The 26,739-nt window shown below is 44.9% G+C and overlaps 1 long non-coding RNA gene across 1 annotated transcript; it reads right to left on the bottom strand.

Moving 5' to 3' along the window:
* Window positions 1-3,233: 3,233 nt before the first annotated feature.
* LOC121875978 lies at window positions 3,234-26,492 on the bottom strand. The gene is made up of 3 exons (XR_006090699.1): window positions 25,478-26,492; window positions 18,723-18,799; window positions 3,234-3,297 (listed from the first exon to the last, which is right to left on the bottom strand). It is a non-coding gene; the product is annotated as an uncharacterized LOC121875978 (long non-coding RNA).
* Window positions 26,493-26,739: the final 247 nt, after the last annotated feature.

Raw genomic sequence — 26,739 nt, 5'->3', positions numbered from 1 at the left:
GTGTACAGTGAGTTACAGTGTGGGCGTGGGTGAGTAATAACAAAAAGCACTGGTATGAAGGCGTGGTATGGTAAACGGGCGCGGTTGGGACTGGCGTGGGGCGGGTCCTGGTGTAGACTGTCGAGGCAAGCAGTCAACCATTGTTTATTTACCTCCAGCGTCTCAATGTACCAGGAATACCAACCTAACCCCCCCCCGCCCCTCCCTCACTCACTCCCAGGCCTGCCAATCACTACACCCCAAGGCCAAGCCAGTCTCACAGCGACACTGTTTATGAATGAACGCATGACCTGAGGGGCATCACAAACGACGAAGATAAAAAAGTTGTAAAAGGTTTGAATCAGTTGAAGATTAGACACATCAGCTTGTTTCACGTGGTGATTAAACACCCTTAATGTTACTTGGAGGTGAGGTGAGGTGAGGTGAGGTGAGGTGAGGTGAGGTGAGGTTAGGTGAGGTTAGGTTTGGTGTTTCATATTCAGGTAAAATAACCAGAGGTATCTAATCTTTAGCTGATCCCCTCTTTCTTTGTGACAATGAAGTAAATGAAAAAAAAACTCCAAATAATATTGTTTCTGCATTAATGAAACGAAGCTTCAGCTCCCAAAGACTCGACCATGACGATATTATTATTACTGAATAATATTATCCGTAACTTTCTACCTAAATAAACTGTTTTAATACAGTTCAATTTTGGGTAAGTTAAAATATGTAGATTATAATTGTTCAGATATACAGAATATACGAATTAATGTGTGTGTGTGTGTGTGTGTGTGTGTGTGTGTGTGTGTCAACCCCATGCCACGATAATGTCACACACACAACACACCCTTGAAATTTTATTGTTTTGGTTGGCGGAAGGCGACGCATGCGCACCAACTGACAGTCCCCCTACCGTTTGTTTTGACTCCAGTGCCTGACATCACCTAAACAGAATTCCTTCATATCTCACGAAAAAAAGAAGAGTAAATACATCTCTTTATTAATTATTTCGTTATAGCTGCGTTGTTTAATGTTATATGAGTCGAGAACATGACATAACGAATCAGTCATCTATGTCTCCCGGTGTAAGAGGTCCCACGGCCTACTCAGAGAACACGATAACCTGTAAAACCTAATTTAACTTAACTCTAATCTCATTCACCTTACGTCTGTAGCCTGTACGTTCATTAACAGTACTCCAAATTGACTGCTTAATAAACTGACAGTCATTCAAAGTCTCTCATTTAACTAACCTATAATAGACGCTTAAAGACCTTAGTTATTGATATGCGCTTAAATTATTATTACCAAATCCTCGATCATCACCTCCCACACAGAATGACTCCCAACTGCGTCACGGAGTCATGGTCGTAAAACTTGTGACACACAGTTTACACACCTCACTCATGTGTCTGGGTAATCGTGTGTTGTTGACGTATGTGTTTCTCTCTTCACAGTGGGTCTCGTGATCACAGTGCCAGCTCTAGTGCTATTAGTGCCAGTGCCTGATGACTCGAGTGTACTTGATGAGTCCACTGCACCTTAAAAACTAGATTGCGAAACAGTAATCAGTGAAGTATGGAGTGTTTATTGAGGATGTTTTTTACCCATTAATATCCAGGTGTTGTCCTTAATTTACAGGTAGTCAATATAACAGGTAGGTAGAGCTTAACTAAAACCTTGTATACCAGGATAATATCTGGTTCAACAATGTTATAAAGGTAAGTTGTTATCGTTAAGGACTCGTGGTAGTACAGGTGTTAACTGGTGTTTTGATGTATACACCCGCATCATAGCACTAACCGTACCCATTACTGACCATTATTTGTTTATGGTTAAAGTTTTTCATTGACGACTGTAATAGCAAAACTGGTTTCATTTAATCAATAGAATCACCTAAAGATTAACCCCCAGCTCGTTTCACCTGACGAGTAACCACCATAACACTAAACTAACCTATCCTGTCCTAACCTAACCTATCTTGACCTAACCTAACTTAACCTAACCTAACTTAACCACCATCGCACTAAGCTAACCTATTCTGACCTAACCTAACCAAACCTGACCTAACTTCCTCTGGTAACGTTAGTTTAGACTGTGGACGAATCATCAGGTGAAGTAAGCTGGAGGGGGGAGCGAATCATCAGGTGAAGTAAGCTGGAGGGGGAAGCGAATCATCAGGTGATCCAATTAGCATTATCCACTATCGAGTACCGTGCACCTGTATGGCTTTCACCTGCTGCGTCCCACTTAAACCTCTTAGATATTGTGATCACTAACTCCGGTGCCGTGTGTCTATTGTACTGTAATAGATATACTTATACCTGTACTTGTATCTGTACCTGTCTGTACCTCTATCTGTATCTGTACCTCCACCTCTACCTGTATTTGTATCTGTACCTCTACTTGTACCTGTACCTGTACTTCTATTAATGTCTGTACTGTTGTTTCTTTATTCTATTAATAACATAAATTATAATACCAATTATTTTAATATTATACTTTAAAGACTTTACCCAGATGTATCACCCCTGACTGGCTACGACCTGAGTGCAAGAGGTTATCAGGAGTGAGGGGGTCAAGGGTGGGTGCATATCTGGTGCCCTGGACGAGGTCAACACCCACATTGTGTAGGGAGGGAGGGCGGACAATCACACACACACACACACACACACACATTACACTGACCAGGGACACTCAACCCCCCCACCTCCCTATGTTAGGCAGATGTGTTATTTCCTCCTCCACAAGGGTGTGTTTTCATTCTTACTAAGGACCCTTGTTACACACACACACACACACACACACACACACACACACACACACACACACACACAGTTAATATATGACCGCCAAGTCGTTAACAAACAAACGGTAAAATTTTTGTTATATTTACCACTAAAATAATAATAAGACAGCAAATTCAAAAAGCATTACAAACAGTATAATCTATTACAGCCATTGTCTAGCTACTTTGTCTGTATACCTGTTATTGTTTATGTATATTGTATATCTGTATTATTTATGTACAGTATGTTGTATACCTGTATGGTCTGAGTATATTGTAAACCTGTTATCTATTGTATGCCTGTATTGTATGCCTGTATTGTATGCCTGTATTGTTTATATACATATATACTAAACCATTGATAACTTGTATGACAATTTTACTGAATAAATAGCAATCTATTTATCTCTCTACTACAGTATATAACTAGCAGGTTCTATTTATCTCTCTATTACTAGCAGGTACTCACTCGATATAGTAGGGGATGCCTTCTGGGGTTACGCCGCGCTCCCATCCCTTAGGAAGATCTGAAACAGAAAACGACACATGGTTACGTGAAGGTAGACTTATCTAATTACAATCCCTGTGGTAATGCGAGGTAAGGTTAGGTTAAGTTATTTTTCTGTGTACACTAAATATCTTTTCCTTTGAGAATAATGTTTAAATTAAAAAAAAAGTTAAATACGGTTCTGCTCATCTTGAAATTAACCTTGATAGAAATATGTGAGTTAAAAGTCATTCTGGATTCGTTCAACTTATATTCGATAATAATAATAATAAGTTACTTAGACCACTGCTACGTATTGGTAAACGGACAAAACACTTAGACACTGTAATGACTTGAGATTCCAGGAGTTTAATAGCTTGTGTGGTACTTTCCCAACACACAACACTGTAACTTCCCTGAAAATCTCCTACTTACCTCGAGACGGCCAGTAGCTTAAGGAACTGATAGCTGCCAGGGTTAATCTGATACGGTTTGGGTAATCAGGATACCGATTGAACTACAGCTAAAGATTAATTGCAATGATTATTTTCACCTCGTGGTATGGTCTAGTGAACGGTGGCTGTCTGTAAACGGTAGTCATAAGCGGTGGCTCTGTAAACGGTAGTCATAAGCGGTGGCTCTGTAAACGGTAGCTCTGTAAAAGGTAGTCGTAAACGGTAGCTCTGTAAACGGTAGTCATAAACGGTGGCTCTGTAAACGGCAGTCATAAACGGTGGCTCTCTGTAAACGGTAGTCATAAACGGTAGCTGTCTGTAAACGGTAGTTAGAAACGGTGGCTCTGTAAACGGTAGCTCTGTAAACGGTAGCTCTGTAAACGGTAGTCAGAAACGGTGGCTCTCTGTAAACGATAGCTCTGTACGTAAACGGTAGTCGAAGACGGTGGCTCTCTGTAAACGGTAGTTGTAAACGGTAGCTCTGTAAATGGTAGTTGTAAACGGTAGCTCTGTAAATGGTAGTCACGAACAAGATACCAGGTGAATCTCAGGTCTAATGAGATATTATATTGACACTGTCTTTATGATATTTGGTGAATCATCAAATAAAATAACACTACACACACTATACACACACACATATACACACACACACACACACACACACACACACACACACACACACACACACACACATACACACGCACACACACATACACACACGTATATACACACACACACACATATTCTCGCCTTGATATTAACACTCTCTCATCGTTAGAAATAATAAAAACAGGTGGACAGACAGAAGCGAGAAAGACTAGGAGAGAAGAAAGGGCGGGAGGAAGGAATGAGGGAAGAAAATGAAGAGAAGGAGGGAGGGAGGGAAGGAACGAAAGGAAATAAGGGAAGGGAGAAAATGAGTGACGGAAGGAAAGGAATGAGGAAGGAGTTAAAGAAAAGAGGAAGAGAAGGAAATTGGGAAGGAAAGGAAGGAGGGATGGAAGGAAAGGTAGGACAAGGAAGGAAGGGAAGGAGTGAAGGAAGGAAGGAAAGGTAGGTGGGGAAGGAAGGAGGGAAGGAAGGAAAGGTAAGAGAGAGTGAAAAAAGGAAGAGGAGGCAGGAAAGGAAAGGAAGGAAGGAAGGAGGTAAGGAAGAGAAAGAGGGAGGGAGGGAAGGAAGGAGGGGAAGGGGAGGTAGGAGTAAGGGAAGGAAGGAAGGAAATAACTCAAAGCCAAATAACATCTTCAGGGATTAATAAGACGGTGCATGACAACAAACACCGCCAGACCAGAAAGACCAGTTCACGTGGACCATCGGGAGACACATTATTGAACCCCCTTGTGGCTCTCTCTCTCTCTCTCTCTCTCTCTCTCTCTCTCTCTCTCTCTCTCTCTCTCTCTCTCTCTCTCTCTCTCTCTCTCTCTCTCTCTCTCTCTCTCTCTCTCTCTTGAGTACGATTATCCGTACGGTATTCGGAGGTGTTGAGAACGTAAGTATAGGTTAATTGATACATACCTGCACTAACGCTATATTAAGACTAAGGTAAATATGGCATTGAAATTGAACTGAGACTCTACCCGATCTACCGTAATAATAGCGATAACATAACACTAAGACTACCGTAACAATAGACAGTATAACACTAAGACTACCGTAACAATAGCGACAGTATAAGACTAAAGACTACCGTAACAATAGCGACAGTATAACACTAAGACTACCGTAACAATAGCGACAGTATAAGACTAAAGACTACCGTAACAATAGCGACAGTATAACACTAAGACTACCGTAACAATGAACGGTATAACACTAAGACTACAGTAACAATAGCGACAGTATAAGACTACGAAAGACTACCGTAACAATAAACGGCAGAAACATAACACTAAGACTACCGTAACAATAGCCATTATATTACTAAGACTACCGTAACAATAGACAGTATAAGACTAAAGACTACCGTAACAATAGCGACAGTATAACACTAAGACTACCGTAACAATAGCGACAGTATAACACTAAGACTACCGTAACAATAGCGACAGTATAAGACTAAAGACTACCGTAACAATAGCGACAGTATAACACTAAGACTACCGTAACAATAGCGACAGTATAACACTAAGACTACCGTAACAATAGCGACAGTATAAGACTAAAGACTACCGTAACAATAGACAGTATAACACTAAGACTACCGTAACAATACAAAAAGTGACAGATTATCATGCTCAGGTGGGGAGCAAAGACTGATCCAGGTGTATCTGGCAGAACCCCGAGGCTGAGGCTACCTGGTAGATTGGCAGCCTCGCCCTACGTGCAGTCTGAAGCCCTGGGCTACGTCAAGGGTCAAGGTTCCTGTGGTGGGGGCCCCGCCTCCACCCAGGGCTTAGGGGCTCCAATTATATTTTTCTCGTACACCTGGTTGTCTCTCAGCCAATCACAACACTGCCTGCCACACGTTGCCATGGGTGAGTTCATCTCCTCAAAGATGTTTCCTTTCACGACGGTTTTTCAGTTGAGAAATAACAGTAGAGATACAGGTAAAGTACAGGTATTATCACACACACACACACACACACACACACACACACACACACACACTCACTCACACACTTCCTCCTCCTATGGTACAGGGTAGCCGGGCAGGTACTGATGCAGCTAGAGGGTTACACCACCACATTGGCAGGATGCTGGGCCACCACTGAGGTTGTTAATATTCAGTCCTAAGACTCTCTCCTTCCGGATGTTCACATGATGTCCTAGGCCAATCAGATACTATCCCCATCACCACCCATCAGGTACACCCTCCATTACCACCGATCAGGTACATCCTCCATCACCACCCATCAGGGACACCCCCCATCACCACCCATCAGGTACACCCTCCATCACCACCCATCAGGTACATCCTCCCATCACCACCCATCAGGTACACCCCTCCATCACCACCCATCAGGGACACCCCCCATCACCACACCATCAGGTACATCCTCCATCACACCACCCATCAGGTACATCCTCCCATCACCACCATCAGGGACACCCCCATCACCACCATCAGGTACATCCTCCATCACCACCATCAGGGACACCCCACATCACCACCCATCAGGTACATCCTCCATCACCACCCATCAGGACACCCCCCCATCACCACCATCAGGTACATCCTCCATCACCACCATCAGGGACACCCCCATCACCACCATGGAGTACATCCTCCATCACCACCCATCAGGTACATCCTCCATCACCACCCATCAGGGACACCCCCATCACCACCCATCAGGGACACCCTCCATCACCACCCATCCAGGTACATCCTCCATCACCACCCATCGGGTACAACCTCCCATTACCACCGATCAGGGACACCCCCATCACCACCCATCAGGTACACTCTCCATCACCACCATCAGGTACACTCTCCATCACCACCCATCAGGTACACTCTCCATCACCACCCATCGGTACACTCCATCACCACCCATCAGTACACTCATCACCATATCAGTTACTCTCCATCACCACCCATCAGGTACATCCTCCATCACCACCCATCAGGTACATCCTCCATCACCACCCATCAGGTACATTCTCCATCACCACCCATCAGATGAAGACTACGACACCCTGACCAATAACAAGACTCGATACAAAATACACTTCTAACAACCAGGTGAATCCAACCAGTGCCAGGTAGCCATGCCTAGACCTCAAGGCAGGTACCCACGCCAGGGTCAATTTACCTTTATGAGCACTTATGAGGCAGAAGGGAACAGGGACTTTTTTTTCTTTCAGGAAATAAAGGAGTTAGGTGAAAGAGAGAGAGAGAGAGAGAGAAAGTGTGTAATCGCTCATAAGAGCGATTTTGGTTTGTGCAGGACAATAAGACCCTTGTCGTTGACGCGATGAGTATAATTCGGTCAAAACCTGTTGAATACAATTCACATATAACAACTGCTGGTACATCAGGACACAGTTTGAATAATACGATCAATATACAGTTCATAATTGCACTTATTAAAGTTATTTAGAGTTCTCAGAGGATTCAACAGTTCACACTGACGTTTTGGGGTGTAGGGTTAGGCCAACGAGAACAAATATAATCCTACAGGAAGATATTGTGACGAGAATCAAGATGTTGCCTTTACAGTAGACGGCGATAGACTGCCCCTCAGGCAGTCACACAGCTGCTACCAGCTCCATCTGGCTTAGTAGCTATTCTGAGTTGTTAACAGTTTCATAACATGTGGCCGGCGCACAATTGGCTGCGATGTGAAGATATATATATATATATATATATATATATATATATATATATATATATATATATATATATATATATATATATATATATATATATAGAGAAGATATTTCAATGGTGGCATGATGCTGTGTTATTCATATATTTACAGCACAAACACACACACACACACACACACACACACACACACACACACACACACACACCCCTCATTCACCTTTAGGTCGTTTTTCTTCTCAATTCCTCTCATCCCCCCTTGTGCCCTCTCTTGCACCATTTCTCCTCAGTTCCTTCCCTCTCTCTTTCTTTTCTCCTCTCAATTTACCTTTCTTCACCTTTTTCTCCCCTCACTTCATTTCCCCTAACGTTTCCTTCTCTTCTTCCTCTAATCTAACCTTTCTATCTATTTCATCCTCTCTCCTTCCTTCCCATATCCTCCTTCCCTCTCATATCCTTATTCCCGTCCCATATCCACCACTCCTTTCCTTTCATATCCTCCACCCTCTAGCTTCCTCCTCCCCCCTTCCCATCTCTCCTCTCCCCTCACCTTCCCATCCCTCCCCTCCCCCTCACCTTCCCATCTCTCCCTCCCCCTCACCTTCCCATCTCTCCCCTCCCCCTCACCTTCCCATCCCTCCTCCCCTCACCTTCCCATCTCTCCCCTCCCCTCACCTTCCCATCTCTCCCCTCCCCTCACCTTCCCATCTCTCCCCTCCCATCACCTTCATCTCTCCCTCCCCTCACCTTCCCATCCCTCCCCTCCCCTCACCTTCCTCCTCCTCCCCTCACCTTCCCATCTCTCCCTCCCCTCCTTCCATCTCTCCTCTCCCCCTCACCTTCCCATCTCCCTCCCCTCCTCCCATCCTCCCCTCCCCATCCCTCCCTCCCCTCACCTTCCATCCCTCCCCTCCCCTCACCTTCCATCTCTCCCCTCCCCCTCCCCTTCCCATCTCTCCTCTCCCCCTCACCTTCCCATCCCTCCCCTCCCCTCACCTTCCCATCTCTCCCTCCCCTCACCTTCCCATCTCTCCCTCCCCTCACCTTCCATCCTCCCTCCCCTCACCTTCCCTCCCTCCCTCCCTCCCTCCCCCTCACCTTCCATCCCTCCCTCCCCTCACCTTCCATCTCTCCCCTCCCTCACCTTCCATCTCTCCCCTCCTTCCCATCTCCCCCCCTCACTTCCCCTCCCCCACCTTCCCACTCCCTCCCCCTTCCTCCCCCCTCACCTTCCCTCTCCCCCTCACCTTCCCATCTCTCCCTCCCCTCACCTTCCCACCCCTCCTCACCTTCCATCTCTCCTCCCCCTCACCTTCCATCTCCCCCTCCCCTCACCTTCCCATCTCTCCCTCCCCCCTCCTCCCTCTCCCTCCCCTCACCTTCCCATCTCTCCCCTCACCTTCCCATCTCTCCCTCCCCTCACCTTCCCTCCCTCCCCTCACCTTCCCATCCCTCACCTTCCCTTCTTCCTCCTCCTACGTATTTCAGGTGACCGAGTATTGCCCTCTCTGTGAGTCGTACATTTTTTTCTACACAGTGTAAATATTTTTCAAGGCAGGAGTCTATTGATGCCTTGACTTGCTTTCTTCTTGATTGCTTCGCTCTGCCATTCACCCAACTCAGTAATACCTGGACTCGTATCCTATCCTATTCTATCCTATCATATCGTATCTTATTCTGACCTCCCCTATTCTATCCTATCATATCCTATCGTAACCTATCCTATCCTATCTTAACCTATTCTATCCTATCCTGACCTATTCTCACCTAGCCTTTTTCACATGATCTAACTAATTTTAATCTACCTTCACTTATTCTAATCTATCCGAACCTAGTCTAACATATTCTAACCTATTTAACCTATCCAAACATAACCTAACCTAACCTTGTCTAACCTGACCTAATCTAACCTATTCTAACCTATCCTTACCTAACCTAATTCAACCTTAACCTAATCTAACCTTTATCAAACTTAAATTATCCCAGACAGTCAATCAGTCAGTCAGTCAATCTCATTCAGTCAATCAATTAAGGAGCCTCAGTCAGTCAGTCAATCAATTAAGGAGTCTCAGTCAGTCAGTCAATCAATTAAGAAGTCTCAGTCAGTCAGTCAATCAATTAAGGAGTCTCAGTCAGTCAGTCAGTCAGTTAAGGAGTTTCAGTCAGTCAGTTAAGGAGTTTTAGCCAAAGGTCAATCAAGTAAGGAGTCTCAGCCGTCAGTCAATCAATTACAGTTCTGTCAGTCAACAATGAGTTAAGGAGTCTCAGTCAGACATCTAAAGAACCTTAAGGCTGCCGCTTGTTGAACCAATATCCAATATCCTCTTTAATTTTGTCTTCTCCTTCCACTGTGTCTAATCAACTATTTCATCTTAAAATACAGATATTCTTCGTGTAAATTGTGTAAATACCGATATTTTTCGTGTAAATTGTGTAAATACCGATATTTTTCGTGTAAATTGTGTAAATACAGATATTTCTCATGTAAATAATTGTGTAAATATTTATATTCCTCATGTAAATAATTGTGTAAATACAGATGAATATTTTGTTTAAACACTAATATTAATAAGTACTGATGTTATTATTTTCGATGTAATAATTTTCTTTAATAATCCTCCTTTAATAATTTGGCGAATACTTAAACCTCCCTTAATAACTTGGCGAATACATAACCCTCCTCTGATAATTTGGCGAATAAATATCCCTCCCCTGATAAGTAATAACAAATTTAACAATCATAAATATTCCCCCTACCTTCTGTCGTAAACTCCAAACTGCCACTAAATTCTACCAACTTTGTCAATTATACCCGGCTGTTACCTTATTAACCTAACCTAACCTAACCCTAGAAAAAGGACAATATCAAATGAGCGACCAAGTTATTAACTCTAAGGAAAGAAGGGGGAAGGGGTGAGGGGAGAGGGTGAGGGGAGGGGGTAAGGGGGGGTGGGGTAAGGTGGGGTAAGGTGGGGGTAGGGTGGGGTAGGGTGGGTTGAGGTCAGAGAGTTGGAAAAATAATTAAAAACAAACAAACAAAAACACTGGGTAATAAATAAAGAAGAATTGATTGGATTACCCTAATAACCTTACCTGACCGATATATAGGATAAATGTTTGTTTGTTTGTTTCTGTTGTGTTTGTTGGATTGCATGTTTGTTTGGTATGTTTGCCAGACTCACGTTTTGTGATTTTTGTTAATTACTCGTAAATATGTTCCCATCTTCAGGTCAATGAAAGGGGGGAGGAGAGGGAAAGAGGGTGGAAGGGGAGGAAGGGGGAAGATGCGGGAAGAGGGGGAGGAGAGGGAAAGAGGGTGGAAGGGGAGGAAGGGGGAAGATGCGGGAAGAGGGGGAGGAGAGGGAAAGAGGGTGGAAGGGGAGGAAGGGGGAAGATGCGGGAAGAGGAGGAGGAGAGGAGGAAGAGGAAGAGGGGGAGGAGGGAGACGACTAAGAGAGAGAGAGAGAGGAATATACTGAGAAAGGGAGAAAGAGAGTAGTGCCAAATGAAAGAAAGGATAAAAGCAGTGCCCGATAAGAGAGGAGAAAGCTGTGTCAAGTGAAAACAAGTGAGGAAGAGGAACACATTAACTAGACACATCCGTTGAAGGTCTTGATATTTTCTCCACAGTCACGTCTCCCGAGGCTAAATAAGGAGGAGTAAAGGACATGAGGAGGAGGATGAGAAGAGCACAAAAAGAAGTGAAGGAGATTAAAAGAGGATGTCAAGGAAGAGAGAAAGAACAAAGAAGAAAATAAATAAAAAAGAAGAAAGGAAGAAGGAGCAAAAGAGGACACAGAGAAAGATGGTAAGAAAAACAATAAGGAAAGTAGGCGAGGAAGAGGAAGAAGAAAAAAGAAGAGGGCACATTATCTTCCTTAATGAGTCAATGATGTTCATAAAGGAATAATAATAATAATAATAATAATAATAATAATAATAATAATAATAATAATAATAATAACAATAATAATAATAATAACAATAATAATAACAATAATAATAATAATAAAAAAAAATAATAATAATAATAAAAATAATAATAATAATAATAATAATAATAATAATAATAACAATAATAATAATAATAATAATAATAATAATATTGTAATAATTATATATATATATATATATATATATATATATATATATATATATATATATATATATATATATATATATATATATAATTAATTACCTCGCAAGCACACACAGTTTCATTGTCAATGACTAAGAGGAAAAATAAAACTTTTAAGGATTTGCATTTCTTTTGTCCTCAGGTAAAGGTATTTTTAACATTAACATGGCAAAATTCTTACTCCTGTGATCAAGTAAACTGTGTTCCTGGTAAGCCTGCTCTGTGTGTGTGTGTGTGTGTGTGTAGTGTGTGTGTGTGGGGTCCATGAAGACATAGTTACCTTGGTACAGTGACTACAGTCTTAACCAATGGTACCGCACGTGACCATTGCTACGCTAATATAACCTCTACAGTATAACACACACACACACACACACACATCAATTAATTATCAGTCCTTAATAATACGGTAATCAAAGCGTGTAATTAATCTACTAGTGTTGGGTAATTACCATCCCAGATCACGGGTCAGTGGGTCAGTGCCGCGTATGTCCGTCAGTCACGTTACCTGGCTGGTGACGTAATCTAATAATGGAGATGATACACACACACACACACACACACACACACACACATACACACACACACACACACACCGCAAGTCAACAAAGAGGTGCATAGATGGAAGAATGATAAAAACTTAAAACAGATGATAACAGTCAATATTATTACCCAGTCACCATCACACAGTCACTACCACTCACCATCAATAATCACCATAAGTCACCAGCAAACAGTTACTCACAGTCACCATCAGTAACCATCACACTCACTATAAGAACCACCATCACACAGTCCATCACCATCAGTCACCATCACAAAGCGAAGTCAGTCTCTCAATAACAACAGTTCACGTAAAAGGGATTTCCGTGTCCACTCACTCGATAAAAACACTGCGAGGGAACGATACATTTTGGGAACTACTCTAACATTATGATACATAAAAGACAGAAGGAGAAATACTGACATACAAGATACAGTAAAAAAAATACAAGATACGTACGAAATACATTAACGAAGAATACATGATACATTCCTACAATACAACATACACAACAAATACGTGATGATTGAAAATATGAAATACACGAAAAATACATTTATTGTTTTTCACTTTGTATTCTTCTGGGTAAATAAACAGTTTCACACGAGAATCACGCCCCCGAGCTTAGGTTAGGTTGGGTGAATCGGGCTGTAGCGAGTACCATACCACCGGGGGAGAGAGAGAGAGACGGAACATGCATCATCCAGGGCCTCCATCAACAATCAAAACAAGAGGTCATCCATCACACAAAATTGGACACATTTACATAGAACAATACACCAGCAGTGATACATTTACATGATGGCTTAACATGTTACCGACAGCGCCTGGCCGGGAGGTGCTGGCCGGGAGGTGTTGAGCAGGGAGGAGGGGGGGGGGGGTGTTGTTCGAGTACCTACCTAGTCCTTGGCTGCTTCCTTCGCCTCCAGGACCAACCAACCTCCTCAACCTGGCAATCTTGTTTAGAATTCAGTACTAGAACAGACCCAACTACTCAGCCTCTCTCTCTCTCTCCGCCTGCTTTTGGCTCCTACTTGCTACTCAGTTTACCTTCCTGGCAGTATGACACTCTTCCTTTTTGCCTACCTATCCGCTTGCCTATTTGTCTAATCTACCTGCTTATCTAACCTACCTACTTGTCTAACCTATCTACCTGCCTGCTTATATGTCTACCTGCTTATATGTCTACCTGCTTATATGTCTACCTGCTTATATGTCTACCTGCTTATAAGATTCAGTCAGCTGGCGCCCCTTCCTTCTCATTCCCAACGTGTGACAGTAAACACACAGCCAGCCTTACTGTGTGTGTGTACCAAGTGATTCTCCGCCACACCCTGTACCACCACCATCACGCCACACCCTGTACCACCACCATCACGCCACACCCTGTACCACCACCATCACGCCACACCCTGTACCACCACCATCACGCCACACCTTGTACCACCATCACGCCACACCCTGTACCATCACCACCACGCTACACCCTGTACCACCACTACCACCACGCCACACCCTGTACCACCACCACCACGCTACACCCTGCACCACCAACACAGTCACTAACAGTCACACACACCACCATCACAGTCACAAACGCCAGCCTCACAGTCAACACTAACACAACCATCAATACAGTAGCTACAACCATCTGTTAACAACCTCATTTCCTCCTATACGAGATCTTTTACCCTCTCGTTAAGTTATGTCGTCAGGTTCACCCATCACCTTTAACCCGTTGCGTCATTACCGAGTCAAAGATAATGATGAGAACCTGGCGAGACATTCTTCCTTTGACCGACGTCTTACCTGTGTGCTCCTCCTGCTGGAAGAAGACCAACATGCCTTCTTGTCCAAAGGGATCAAACAACCCGCCAACATCCAGGATGAAGTACGTACATGGTTCGTTCATCTTGACGAGCTGCTGGGTCCTCCTCCCTGACTCACACCAATACTGCCCCTGTGTCCGGCCCAGCGAACACGACTCAACTTCTTAAAGACTATAAATTACTCCGCTCGCACTTCAAAGGGAATGATCCTGAACACAGTCTCTCTCTCTCAGTATCTTCCCCGGATACTGATGGAGGCTTATAGGGGTTCGTTGCTTCGACAGACAAGCTCGCTACAAGTAACAGCCGCTGGTAAGATTAACAAGTTTACTGTACATCATTAAGAACTACTGTAGAAAGGCTCGACTCTTCCCTGAGGCTGAAGGTTGGAGTACACAAACGAACATTTTGAACACAAGGTTGGAGTCTCTGCACAACAAACCATGAGTCACATTCATCTCTGTATGAACCACCACAATATATACAGTACAGCATATCATATCGCGCGGCAGGTCACCTTGTTCACTCTCCTGCATAAATCACAGCCAACAGCAGCCTCTATTATCATCATCAAGGCCAAAGGTTCCAGATATATGCTGAAGCTAACATATAAGAGTCTCATATATCCACTAGTATTGTTATATATAATATAATAATGCGATAATCTGAACTGACTCACAATAAAATTAATAATCTCGACGGATACGCCTACACAACACGAGTGAAGGAGAGGCGAGAGGGGTCAAACACCTGGCTGACCCTCGCCCTTCAAACACCTGGCTGACCCCACCCTACACACACACCTGGCTGACCCCACCCTACACACACACCTGGCTGACCCCACCCTACACACGCACCTGGCTGACCCCACCCTACACACACACCACTTCAACACTGACGCTACTGCCACGCTCTCCACCCACGACCACCACCCGGGGAATTAACCACAATCCTATTACAATGGACTTTACCTCTTTTATTACGCCTTCTAAGTGCTTCATCGTAAAGAGAAAACGTCAAATTATTATAGAACAATAAGTAATTAAAGGGTAAAACTCGTCATCTCGCAGGAATATAAGTACCGTATAATAACCAGACAGGTGTGTACGGGGAGGGACAGGTAAGGAAGGTGATGAGTAATGGCCGGCGTGATAAGAATTAAACAGTGGCAAGGCTTCTGATGCGAGGTGAGGAGGGAGGGAGGGATGGAATAACGAGATAAAGGCATGATATCCTTCCCTCCCACCTCTTCCTTTCCTTCCTCCATCTGCGTTCCATCCATCTCTCACCCCTCCCACTGCTACACATGCTACCCCCACAACAAAGCTACAATATTGGCTCAACAAAAGGGAAGCCATGAGCTATACAGTCCCTCAACAAAGACATCTTGGATAGCGTCACATAAAAAGAGGTTGGCGTCACACAGGCCTTGTTACAGTACACCACGCCCCCTCCCATGACACCACACAGGGTTAAAAAGAATGTGTAGTGATGTTAATTAGCTAATGTTGTGTGTTAAAGAACTGTGGTGGTTATGGTAAAATTCTTAGTAATATGTGTTAATGGATCAAGGTGACCAACTCCCCATGCAGCACCACGCTAAACAGGAACAAGAATAACATAACCAAATTGGAAGAGTTCATGTAAGTCTATTGGTCATGTGTTGTGTGTGTGTGTGTGTGTGTGTGTTTATTCACAGTTCAGCTCACAGGTCGCCGTGTACACACTTTATAATTCTGGCGTCCAACCATCATGACGACATACTGGTGTTTGGTGATAGTTAGGCCAAGGTCAGAGGTCACTACAAGTAACTAATGAATGAACCATCTTTACGAAATTTCAGCACAACTGAAAGCCACTAACTTCCTCTACCAACGATCATCTGTCCACCCCTCCCCCCCCCCCAAACTAATTCTCCTTGCTCAGCCATCTTATGAATTAACTGTAAATTTCTATTAATGTATTCCATTTTTGTATTTTGGGGGTGATACTCTGACGCCATCTGGGGGTGATACTGACGCCATCTGGGGTGATACTCTGACGCCATCTGATAAAGGAAAATAGTTTAGTTTTACTTAATATTCCAAAATCTTAATCAGCTTCAATATTCTCTACAGGTCAGTGATTCTTATCTTCCCTTCACGTGCAGAGTTTAATGATGAGGACCCCTGTGGCCTCACTTAGACATTCTTAGACATTATCACGCAAGATCAGGTGTGTTGTGGGTGTTACCAGCACAACAATTCCCGATATTAATCTAACAAGGTCACCGTCTTAGGGAGAGGTTGGTCCTTTAAGGTGGCAACACTGTCAGGGCAGCGTCGAGGGTGGAATATGCTGCTGTGTTGAGCTATTTGTTACTTTAGTTTTTATCATATCTTTAATTTGAATAAACGAACACAGGTAAAGATACAAGTAGAGGTAGTACAGTACAGATGCGGTACAGGAAGGTTGGTACAGGTACAGAGTACAGACTGGATGCAGGTGCAGGTAGAGGATGCAGGTGCAGTTTGCGGTTTGAGTGCAGGTGCAGGATGCAGGTACAGGATGCAGATGCAGGTGCAGGTGCAGATACAGGTGCAGGTGCAGGTGCAGGTGCAGATGCAAGTGCAGGTGCAGGATGCAAGTACAGGTGCAGGTGCAGTGCGGTACAGGTGCAAGTGCAGGTGGGCTGGAGTGCAGATGCAAGTGCAGGTACGGATGCAGTGCGGGGTGCAAGTGCAGGTGCAGGTGGTGGATAAGTGCAGGTACAGGTAGCAGGTGGGATGCAGATGCAGGTACAGGTACAGATCAGGTGCAGGTTGCGGATGCAGGTACAGGTGCAGGTACATGCCATGGTGCATGCATTGCTGCATGCACTGGTAAATGCAAAGTGCAGATGCAGACTGAATACAGTGGGTACAAGTACAGGTACAGATACAAGTACAGGTACAGATACAAGTACAGGTACAGGTACACTATATTTTACCTTACCTTTACCTATCATAATATAATCAATCTATCCTAACTTGACCTAATCAAACCAAACCCCAAGACCCTACTAGATAGCGTTAGGGTGTACAATCATTAGGTGAAATAAGCTGCAGTGGGGGAGGGGGGGAGGGCAACCAGGTGATCTAGACTCTAAGGAGTAGGTACAATAACTTCACCCAGCTGCCATGAGTGTGTACTGAATCAACTAACAAAACATAATATGGCCCGCAATATACACCCATTAGTAACGATAAAATACCTGTAATAATATCTCTCAATACTTAACCTTGAAAAGAATGTGTAGAATAAGTGTACATCAGAAGGTTATTACTTAATGAATAAATTAGTGTATTGAATATTTCCAGTAGTCATCACATACGAGTAAATTTTAATAATGAGTATTTTTAAAGCGGTGGGTATTAGCTTGTTGAATGACCTTTGCTCCTGGTATCTCCAACTCCTCCTCCTCATTGTACCTCCTTCTCCACCATGTAAGTTTTCCCCCCCCTTCTCCTGCCTCTCCAGTCCTATCCCTCTTCCTCCTCCTCCTTCTTGTCCCTCCTCCTCCTCCTTCTTGTCACTCCTCCTCCTCCTTCTTGTCCCTCCTCCTCCTCCTCCTCCTTCTTGTCACTCCTCCTCCTCCTCTTTGTACCTCTTCCTTCTTCTTGTACCTCCTTGTCCACCATGTAAGTCTTCCCTCTTCTCCTCCCTCTCCAGTCCTATCCCTCCTCCTCTTCCTCTTACTCCCCCTCACTCTTGTCCCTCCTCCTCCTCTTCCCTTGAGTACGACACCAACCACCTGAGTACAATGAATTAAACCCAATTATTGTGATGCTAAACCCAAGGACACACACACACACACACACACACACACACACACACACACTACTGTAGGTTCTTGGTACGGTACAGGTGGCTGGGTCGGGCAGGTGTTGGTGTGATTCTCGACATTCAACAGCCAGTGGGTTACTCCACCACCTTGGCAGGATGCTGGTAGACCCCGGGGTTGTTCCACCATTGGCAACCGCACCAGATAGTGTACTTAGTTATTACCGAATACACAAGGGGACTCGAACCTGTAACTATTTCCTTGTGAGGCGAAATATCTACATACAATATAATATTTAAATGAGAAAAAATATTTAATGTACACTCATACATATCTAACACATATATATTAAATTAAAACAAGATAATAATACATATGCACATACCAGGAGCGGTGTAGCAGAGGCCTCAAGCGGGCGACTTACCTGGGAGGGGTCGGTGGCCGGTGAGCACAGGTTCACAGGTGACGGGGTGCAGCCACGAGGTCAGGCGAGCATCCTCACTGCAACACACAAACATACCCATGGCCTCAGTACACAGTGGGTGATGGGCAGGTGGGCTGGGGTGGGTGATGGGCAGGTGGGCTGGGGTGGGTGATGGGTAGGTGGGTGAGTGGTGGGTAGGTGTAATGTGGGGTGAGGTGGGTGATGGTGTGGTGAAGAGGGGGTGGATAGGTGGGGTTGGGGTGGGGGGTGGGGAGGGGGTAGGGGTAGGTGAATGTGTGGTGGTGGGTAAGTGGAATGTCAGGGTGGTAAATAGGTGGAATGGGGCGTGTAGGGTGGTGGGGTGGGTGGTAGCACTGTGGCTTACACTTAGGTGTGGTGGTGGGTTCACACTTGGCAGGGGGGGATAAGCACTTGGCAGGGGAAAGGTGTTGTGGCGGTTCACACTTCTGCAGAGAGGTGGTGGTACACTAGGCAGGGGAGGGGTGTGGCGGTGGGTCACACTTGGCAGGGGAGGGGTGTGCTTGGGTTGGTCACACTTTGGCAGGCAGGTGTGGCGGTGGTCACACTAGGCAGGGAGGGGTGTGGCAGGGTCACACTTTGGCAGGGGAGGGGTGTGGTCGGTTGGTCACACTTGGTAAGGTGTGGTTAGGGTCAAGATGAAAAGTGGTGTGGTGGTGGGTCACACGGCAGGAGGGGTGATGGTGGGTCACACTTGGCAGGGGAAGGGTGTGGTTGTGGGGTCACATTAGTAAGGAGAGGTGGTGGGTCACACTTGGCAGGGGAGGGGTGTGGTGGTGGTCAAGCACTTGCAGGAGGGGTGTGTGATGGTGGGTCACACTTTGGCAGGGGAGGTGATGGTGGGTCACACTTGCAGGGGAAGGTGTGTGTTGTGGGGTCACATTTAGCAAGGGAGAGGTGTGTGGTGGTGGGTCACACTTTGGCAGGGGAGGGGTGTGGTGGTGGGTCACACTTTGCAGTAGGGGAGCGGTGTGGTGGTGGGCTCACTGGCAGGGGGAGAGGTGGTGGTGGGCTGCACTTGGCAGGGGGTGTGATGGTGGGTCACACTTGGCAGGGGAAGGGTGTGGTGGTGGGTCACACTTGGCAGGGGAAGGGTGTGGTGGTGGGTCACACTTGGCAGGGGAGAGGTAGTTGCTGAGGTACTTCGTGGATGACACTGACTTTAGTTTGTGGTGGAAGGACTCTGCCTGGCCACACTATTTTTGTTCTGTATTTTGTTTTTTAAAGATACAGTTTGTCTGGAGGGCAGCTCATTGTCTGGGATTTCAACAAATAATTTCTATGTAACTGACATTTTTTTTTTAGTTTGTCTTATTTTCTGTGTTGGTTAGGTTAGGTAATGCTTGGGGCCAGGGGTGAATCTTCTCGTGTGCCAGTGTCGTCTCTCGCGGTGTAAGGTATGGTTAGTCTTGGTCTATATCTCGTTCAGTTCTTCATTAGTGTTTATTATTTAGCTTAAAGACAGAGTGAGTGTATACTGTGTTCGGGAGGGATATATAAGTTTCTGTATAATGAGAAACTGTGAGAGCCAGGTGTACTTTCCAGACGTGTAGCTAATTAGTAGGTTTACTTTTATTCATTTATATCAATGTTATTTTCTTTCTGGACTATTGGGAAGTTCCTGTTATGTAGGAATCAATATTTCAAAACCTTCGTCAGCAGTGAAGTTTGTAGTTGTATTGGAAACTACTGTAGACGGTGTGGGAGGACATACTTAGATCCAGGTTCCAGGACTTAACATGGTTCAGTGTTTTGGGGAATATTTCAGTGAGTGAGGATGGAGGAAACCAGACATCAGTACGAAAACGAAGTCAGAATAAAAACTCCTTATGTCTTAAATATATACCACAGCGATGAGTTTGGACACTTGACTCACTAATCCAGGTAGAGTAAGAGCGAACCAATCCGCAGGTAACTCAAAGTACTGCACGATACCATACACAACCGTGCATCATTGTTAAAAATGTTTCACATATACACACACACACATATAAAAAACGCTTACCAAGGCTTCACATCCTGTGTATACCTGTATATCATGACCGCCACCCCGTGTATTGATACCACTAACTACACAGTGCTATGAGTGGACGATAACGGGGACGTGAAGTGGGTGGCCACGTGTGGCACTGCCTTCACTGTCCGCCTGCTCGCTACACCTGCCAGATGTCAACTGATAGCCAGCACAGGAGACAGTTAACGTAGGTGAACCTCACATTGTTGCCAACCATCAGCTACACACCACACCCACACTACAGCTGGTCTAGATAACGCCCACTGCTCACACCAACACCCACACAAGCATACACTATGTAGATATACACACAAACTCATTATTTCTCACATTAAACTACGAATTTGATACCCAGAATAACAATATATTAATACATATATATATTTCCGTTGTTTCTAGCCTGCTCTTGGATCGATCAACAAGTGAATGATAGTGTCACCGTTAACATTTTTTTTTCAGACGGACTTGAATGCCGAAATTATCAACAAACAGCGAGTATACTAAACATGCTCCCCTCAGTGTGGAGTTAGTAATAAGAGGGGAGGAGTGAGGGGTGTGAGGGTGGCGGCGAGTGGTACCGGTGTGCTGGAAGGGAGGCGGGACAACCAAATGTTTCCCCTCACACCGGCATCCTCACACACGCCTCTCCTCCATCTACTTCCTTTCTTCTTTGTGAATTAACGTCGCTGTTTTGTTTGTCTTCGAGGTATGTGTTTTTAGTAAGACGTCAGCTGAGACATTAAGTGTGTGTGGTTGTGTGTCTGTATGTGTGTGTGTGTAGGGGAACATAACCTGTACACCCTCCCAGCCTAGCAGTACTATGACGGTAACAATATAGTGCACCACATAAAGGTCATCACACACGACCAGTTCACCATGTTTTCTACCGTCTAAAATAAGTAGTTTAAGTTGAACTAAGGCGGTGTACCACCCCCCCCTCCCCCCACACACACACAAGCCCCGCCTCAACACGCAGACTCCCTCCAGGTAGTGAGTGGCCAGGAGGTGCTGGCCGTCTCACACAATTTCGTCGCGTCCGTAATGCATCACTCAGGAGAGACAATCAGGAGGTGAGTGTTTGGCTAATACTCGATGTGAGAATATTTGCATATGCTCGAAGCTTTTATTCAGCATCCCGATAGCTGAAGTCAAGTGACGAGTATTCCGACGATGTCTCCTCCTCGAACACTGGGATTAGGTTAGGATGGGATAGGATAGGTTAGGTTAGGTTACGTCACATGGCATTTTTTAGCCTCTCCAACAGAACAAGTGATCCTAACTACTGAGATACACAGGTCATTTGACGAAGAATTCACCAGCCTCTTCCTTCAACACTTCCTATTATGATAATCAATTTTCTATCACTGTCTGGATACGGCACAGGGTATGGTGATCAAGAGCTGAAGACTGATAGTGAGGGATGGTGGTGATGGTGAGAGAGGGTGATGGTGATGATGATAGTGAGGGTGATGGTGATGATAATGAGAGGGTGATGGTGCGAGAGGGTGATGGTGATGATGGTGAGAGAGGGTGATGGTAGTGATGGTGAAAGAGGGTGATGGTGGTGAGAGAGGGTGATAATGGTGCGAGGGTAATGGTGATGATGATGGTGAGAGAGGGTGATGGTGATGGTGAGAGGGTGATGGTGATGGTGAGAGAGGGTGATGGTGATGATGGTGGTGATGGTGAGAGGGTGATGATAATGATGAGAGAGGGTGATGGTGATGATGATGAGAGATGGTGATGATGATGGTGAGCGGGTGGTGATGATGGTGAGATATGATGATGATGATGATGATGATGATGATGATGATGATGATGATGGTGATGATGATGATATGATGATGATGATGATGATGATGATGATGATGATGATGATGGTGATGATTGGGGAAAAAAGAAAATATTACTGTCAAACACAAATCAATTTTATTACTGTACGACAATTTGGGGCAGAACTGGCAGAACTGGGGCCTGTCCTCCCTCCCTCACGTACCGGCGTCCCCTCCCTCACGTACCGGTACCGGCCTCTCCTCCCTCCTTGACGTACCGGCCTCTCCTCCCTCCTTGACGTACCGGCCTCTCCTCCTCTCCTCCTCCTCTACTTGGACGTACCGGCCCTCTCCTCCCTCCTCACGTACCGGCCTCCTCCTCCCTCACGTACCGGCCTCTCCTCCCTCCCACTCCCCTCCTCCACTTCGGCTCCTCCTCCTCACGCAGACCTCCCCCTCCTGGCCCTCCTCCCTCCCTCACTGGCCTCTCCTCCCTCCCTCACGTACCGGCCTCTCCTCCCTCCCTCACGTACCGGCCTCTCCTCCCTCCTTGACGTACCGGCCTCTCCTCCCTCCACGTACCGGCCTCTCCTCCCTCTCTCAAGTACCGGCCTCTCCTCACTCCCTCACGTACACAGAGTGGTCCCAAATTTCTACTCATTTCCAAACTTTTATTGCCTAACTTCATCCTAGGAATTTAAACTAACTGGAGACTACATGTGACCAGGTGTTATATTATTTAAAGTGAACTAAAAATAAATGGTACAAATGAATGACTTTAAAAACACGTTCACAATTCGATAATTTTTTTTTAGGTAAGACATAACACGTTCTAGTTCACCTGAAGCTTAAACACCCTAGATTATTTCTCCTGGAGATTAAACAACTTAACACTACCGGGGGGGATTAGGTTTGATTAATTTAGCGTTAGGTTGAGGTGTAAGAATGTGATGGTGAGTGGGAGGTGTGACGTGGTGAGTGGGAGGTGTGACGTGGTGAGTGGAAAGTGTGTAGTGGTGAGTGGGAGGTGTGACGTGGTGAGTGGGAGGTGTGTAGTGGTGAGTGGGAGGTGTGACGTGGTGAGTGGGAGGTGTGACGTGGTGAGTGGGAGGTGTGACGTGGTGAGTGGGAGGTGTGACGTGGTGAGTGGGAGGTGTGATGTGTGAGTGGGAGGTGTGCGGTGGTGTGGAGGTGTGCGGTGTGTGTGTAGTGTTGTGTGGGTGTGCATGAGTGTTGTGTGGTGGTGTGCATGAGTGTAGTGTTGTGTGGTGTATAGTGTTGTGTGGTGGTGTGCAGGGGTGTATGAGTGTTGTGTGGTGGTGTGCAGGGGTGTATGAGTGTTGTGTGGTGGTGTGCAGGGGTGTATGAGTGTTGTGTGGTGGTGTGCAGGGGTGTATGAGTGTTGTGTGGTGGTGTGCAGGGGTGTATGAGTGTTGTGTGGTGGTTGGTGTATACAAGGTACCACTGTCTTTAAGTCACTTCCGGTCATGATGATCCTCCTCGTCTGGGGTGTTGGACTGGTTCACTCGGACACTAACCAGGCGCGTAACGAGGCCTTATTCTCTGGCCGGGTACAACACCGACCCCAGAGCTAACACACCCCAACCTGACCTGACCTCAAACTAACCTAACTTAACCTAACACATCCCAAACTGACCTGACCTTACAGACCTCAAACTTAACTAACCTAACACACCCCAACCTGACCTGACATCAAACTAACCTAACTTAACCTAACACATCCCAAACTGACCTGACCTTACAGACCTCAAACTTAATTAACCTAACACACCCCAATTTGACCTGACCTCAAACTAATCCTCCCTAACCTAACACACCCCAACCTGACCTGACCTCAGATTAACCTAACCTAACACACACCCAACCTGACCTGACTTTACAGACCTCAAACTATTCTAGCCTAACCCAACCTAACCAAGCTCCACTCAGTCCAGCCTTACCACACATACCCCAACCCAGCCCAACTTAACCCAACCAAACCTAATTCAACCCAACCTAACCCTACACAACCCATCCTAGCCTAACGTATACCAACCCATCCCAGGCTAACTCAACCCAAACTAACCATTACAACCGGAACTAACGAAGACTCAGGGTCCACTAGAACTGGGGCCCAATTCGAATGACGCCTATTATGACTGGACCCTCAATAGCATATGTTTACGTTATCATATTCTTACCTCTTTGTGTAAATAGATTTTTGTTTTAATTTTATTATTTGATTTATTCATTTCCGTATCTAGGCTAAAACATCTTTTTATTCAATAATAAACAGGTAAATAATGACAGCACCTGCAGATTGCCCCCACATGTTAATTCCCCTAAATCTTAGCTATCCTAACCAAACTTAAACTAATCCAACTTAACTCACCTTAAGTTTAACTACTCTAACGCTAACCAACCCTAACCTAACCAAACCTAATTAAACCTATTCTAACCAAACATAACCTCCAAAGTAGGGTTAGGATGATTAATCTTCAGGTGAAATAAGAGGGTCGTTTACCATCACTGAAAAACACCTGCCAAAACTAATCAGATAATAATATTCACTCTAATTATTGATGTTACCTTAATGATACTATATTAATTGGGATTATATTAAAGGAAATTAATTAGAACTTTTGACATTTTGACCAACTGAGAGAATACGGGGTTGAAATATTGATATGACATGAACCAAACTAACGAAACACATTCTGCTTAAACTAAATTAATGATCTTAGTTTACAAGTTGGACTAGTTTAAGCTAGTTGGGTTAAGTCACCTTGGTTCATCTCATGTTTCAGAAATGATTCAATGACGTTGTCGTCTAACAGCTGTCGGGTTTGTTTACATATGACGTCACCCCATACACACACACACTAGGTAGCTACTTCACCACCCAATACACCAGGTGGTCACAGCCTTACTTGATGAAGAAGATCCGGCCGTCTTGTGTAACACCGAAACTCCAGGGATGAGGAAGACCCTTCTGCAGTAGCTCAGCAGCCATAGTCCTGAGCCGCCTTTTACACAGCAGTCCTCTTATACTGCAGATGTCATTTTTTTTTTGTCAACCTGAAGTTGTCATAAAGTTTATCTTCATACACTAGTTGCCATAAAATTTGCCCTACATGGCCACTTCTCTGTGTTCATTGCCACACCTGATCCACTAATTTTCTGCAGCAACAGTTCTCACTCACTCAGTCTTGCATATCACCACTTTACTAACACCACTTCCTGGGCGTCGTTACTAGTGCAGCAGCTGACACTAGAGGTTTACAAGGTTCTCCGGTTCTCCAGGCATCTTTAATTGGGTGTGTTCTGCGCATTAAAGTCATCATTCATCTCACTATGATTAAGACTTAACCTTCAGACTGCAAGACAGTTTCAAGTGTCCAGTGTTCAATCTCACTCTTTATTTAGTTGGTTAAGTTCACAATCCTCACCGGTTTCTCACAAAGTTTCTTTTAGAATTTCTCTCACCGATATTTCACAATTTCTATCTTTCATATTTTCCGCTTTCAGTCATCAATATATATTTCAACACTACTACACTACTGTATTCTCTTTTCCGGTATAAACAAAACCCCACCCCGACTTCGTCATACACACTATTGTATCGCTCTATCGCACACTTCGAAAACATGAATGGAAATCACATAACACATTTCGTGTAAACGGTAATAATCCCTGTGGGCCATAGCACTGCGCCCTATGAAACGCCACTTCTCTCCTGAGATGGGGTGCTCACCTTGCGCGCCTAAAACTACCTGTGCCAGTGATCCTTGTGACCACTCTATCCACTGCTTCACTCATTCATTACTACCCCTTCCCTCCACAACAACACAATCCATCATCACCTCTCCCCGGCAGCCAGTGTTGTATCACGCTTCACTACACCAACACTGTCACTCCACTAACCATGTTTGTGACTTGCACACGTTCAGGTCCCAACGCTACTATGGCATGGCCAGGTACACCAAAACGTGTAAGCTTTGAACCGAGATGTTTGGCGAAGGATGCTGAGAATGGTACGATAATACTCGTTTTTTTATGCCACGGTTTCCAAGATGTCTACTTACAATGGTCTCCTTTAAACAGAGCCAATACAAAATATTCTTTAAACTTAACCATCACTGTCATGTCCTATAAACCTAATACACTTTACACATATAAATACTTGTATCGC

The sequence above is a fragment of the Homarus americanus genome, unplaced genomic scaffold (assembly GCF_018991925.1).
Source record: "Homarus americanus isolate GMGI-L3 unplaced genomic scaffold, GMGI_Hamer_2.0 scaffold42818, whole genome shotgun sequence".
Classification (NCBI taxonomy): domain Eukaryota; kingdom Metazoa; phylum Arthropoda; class Malacostraca; order Decapoda; family Nephropidae; genus Homarus; species Homarus americanus.
Note: the sequence above shows the minus strand (reverse complement) of the source record. Positions and strands in the feature narration are given on the sequence as shown.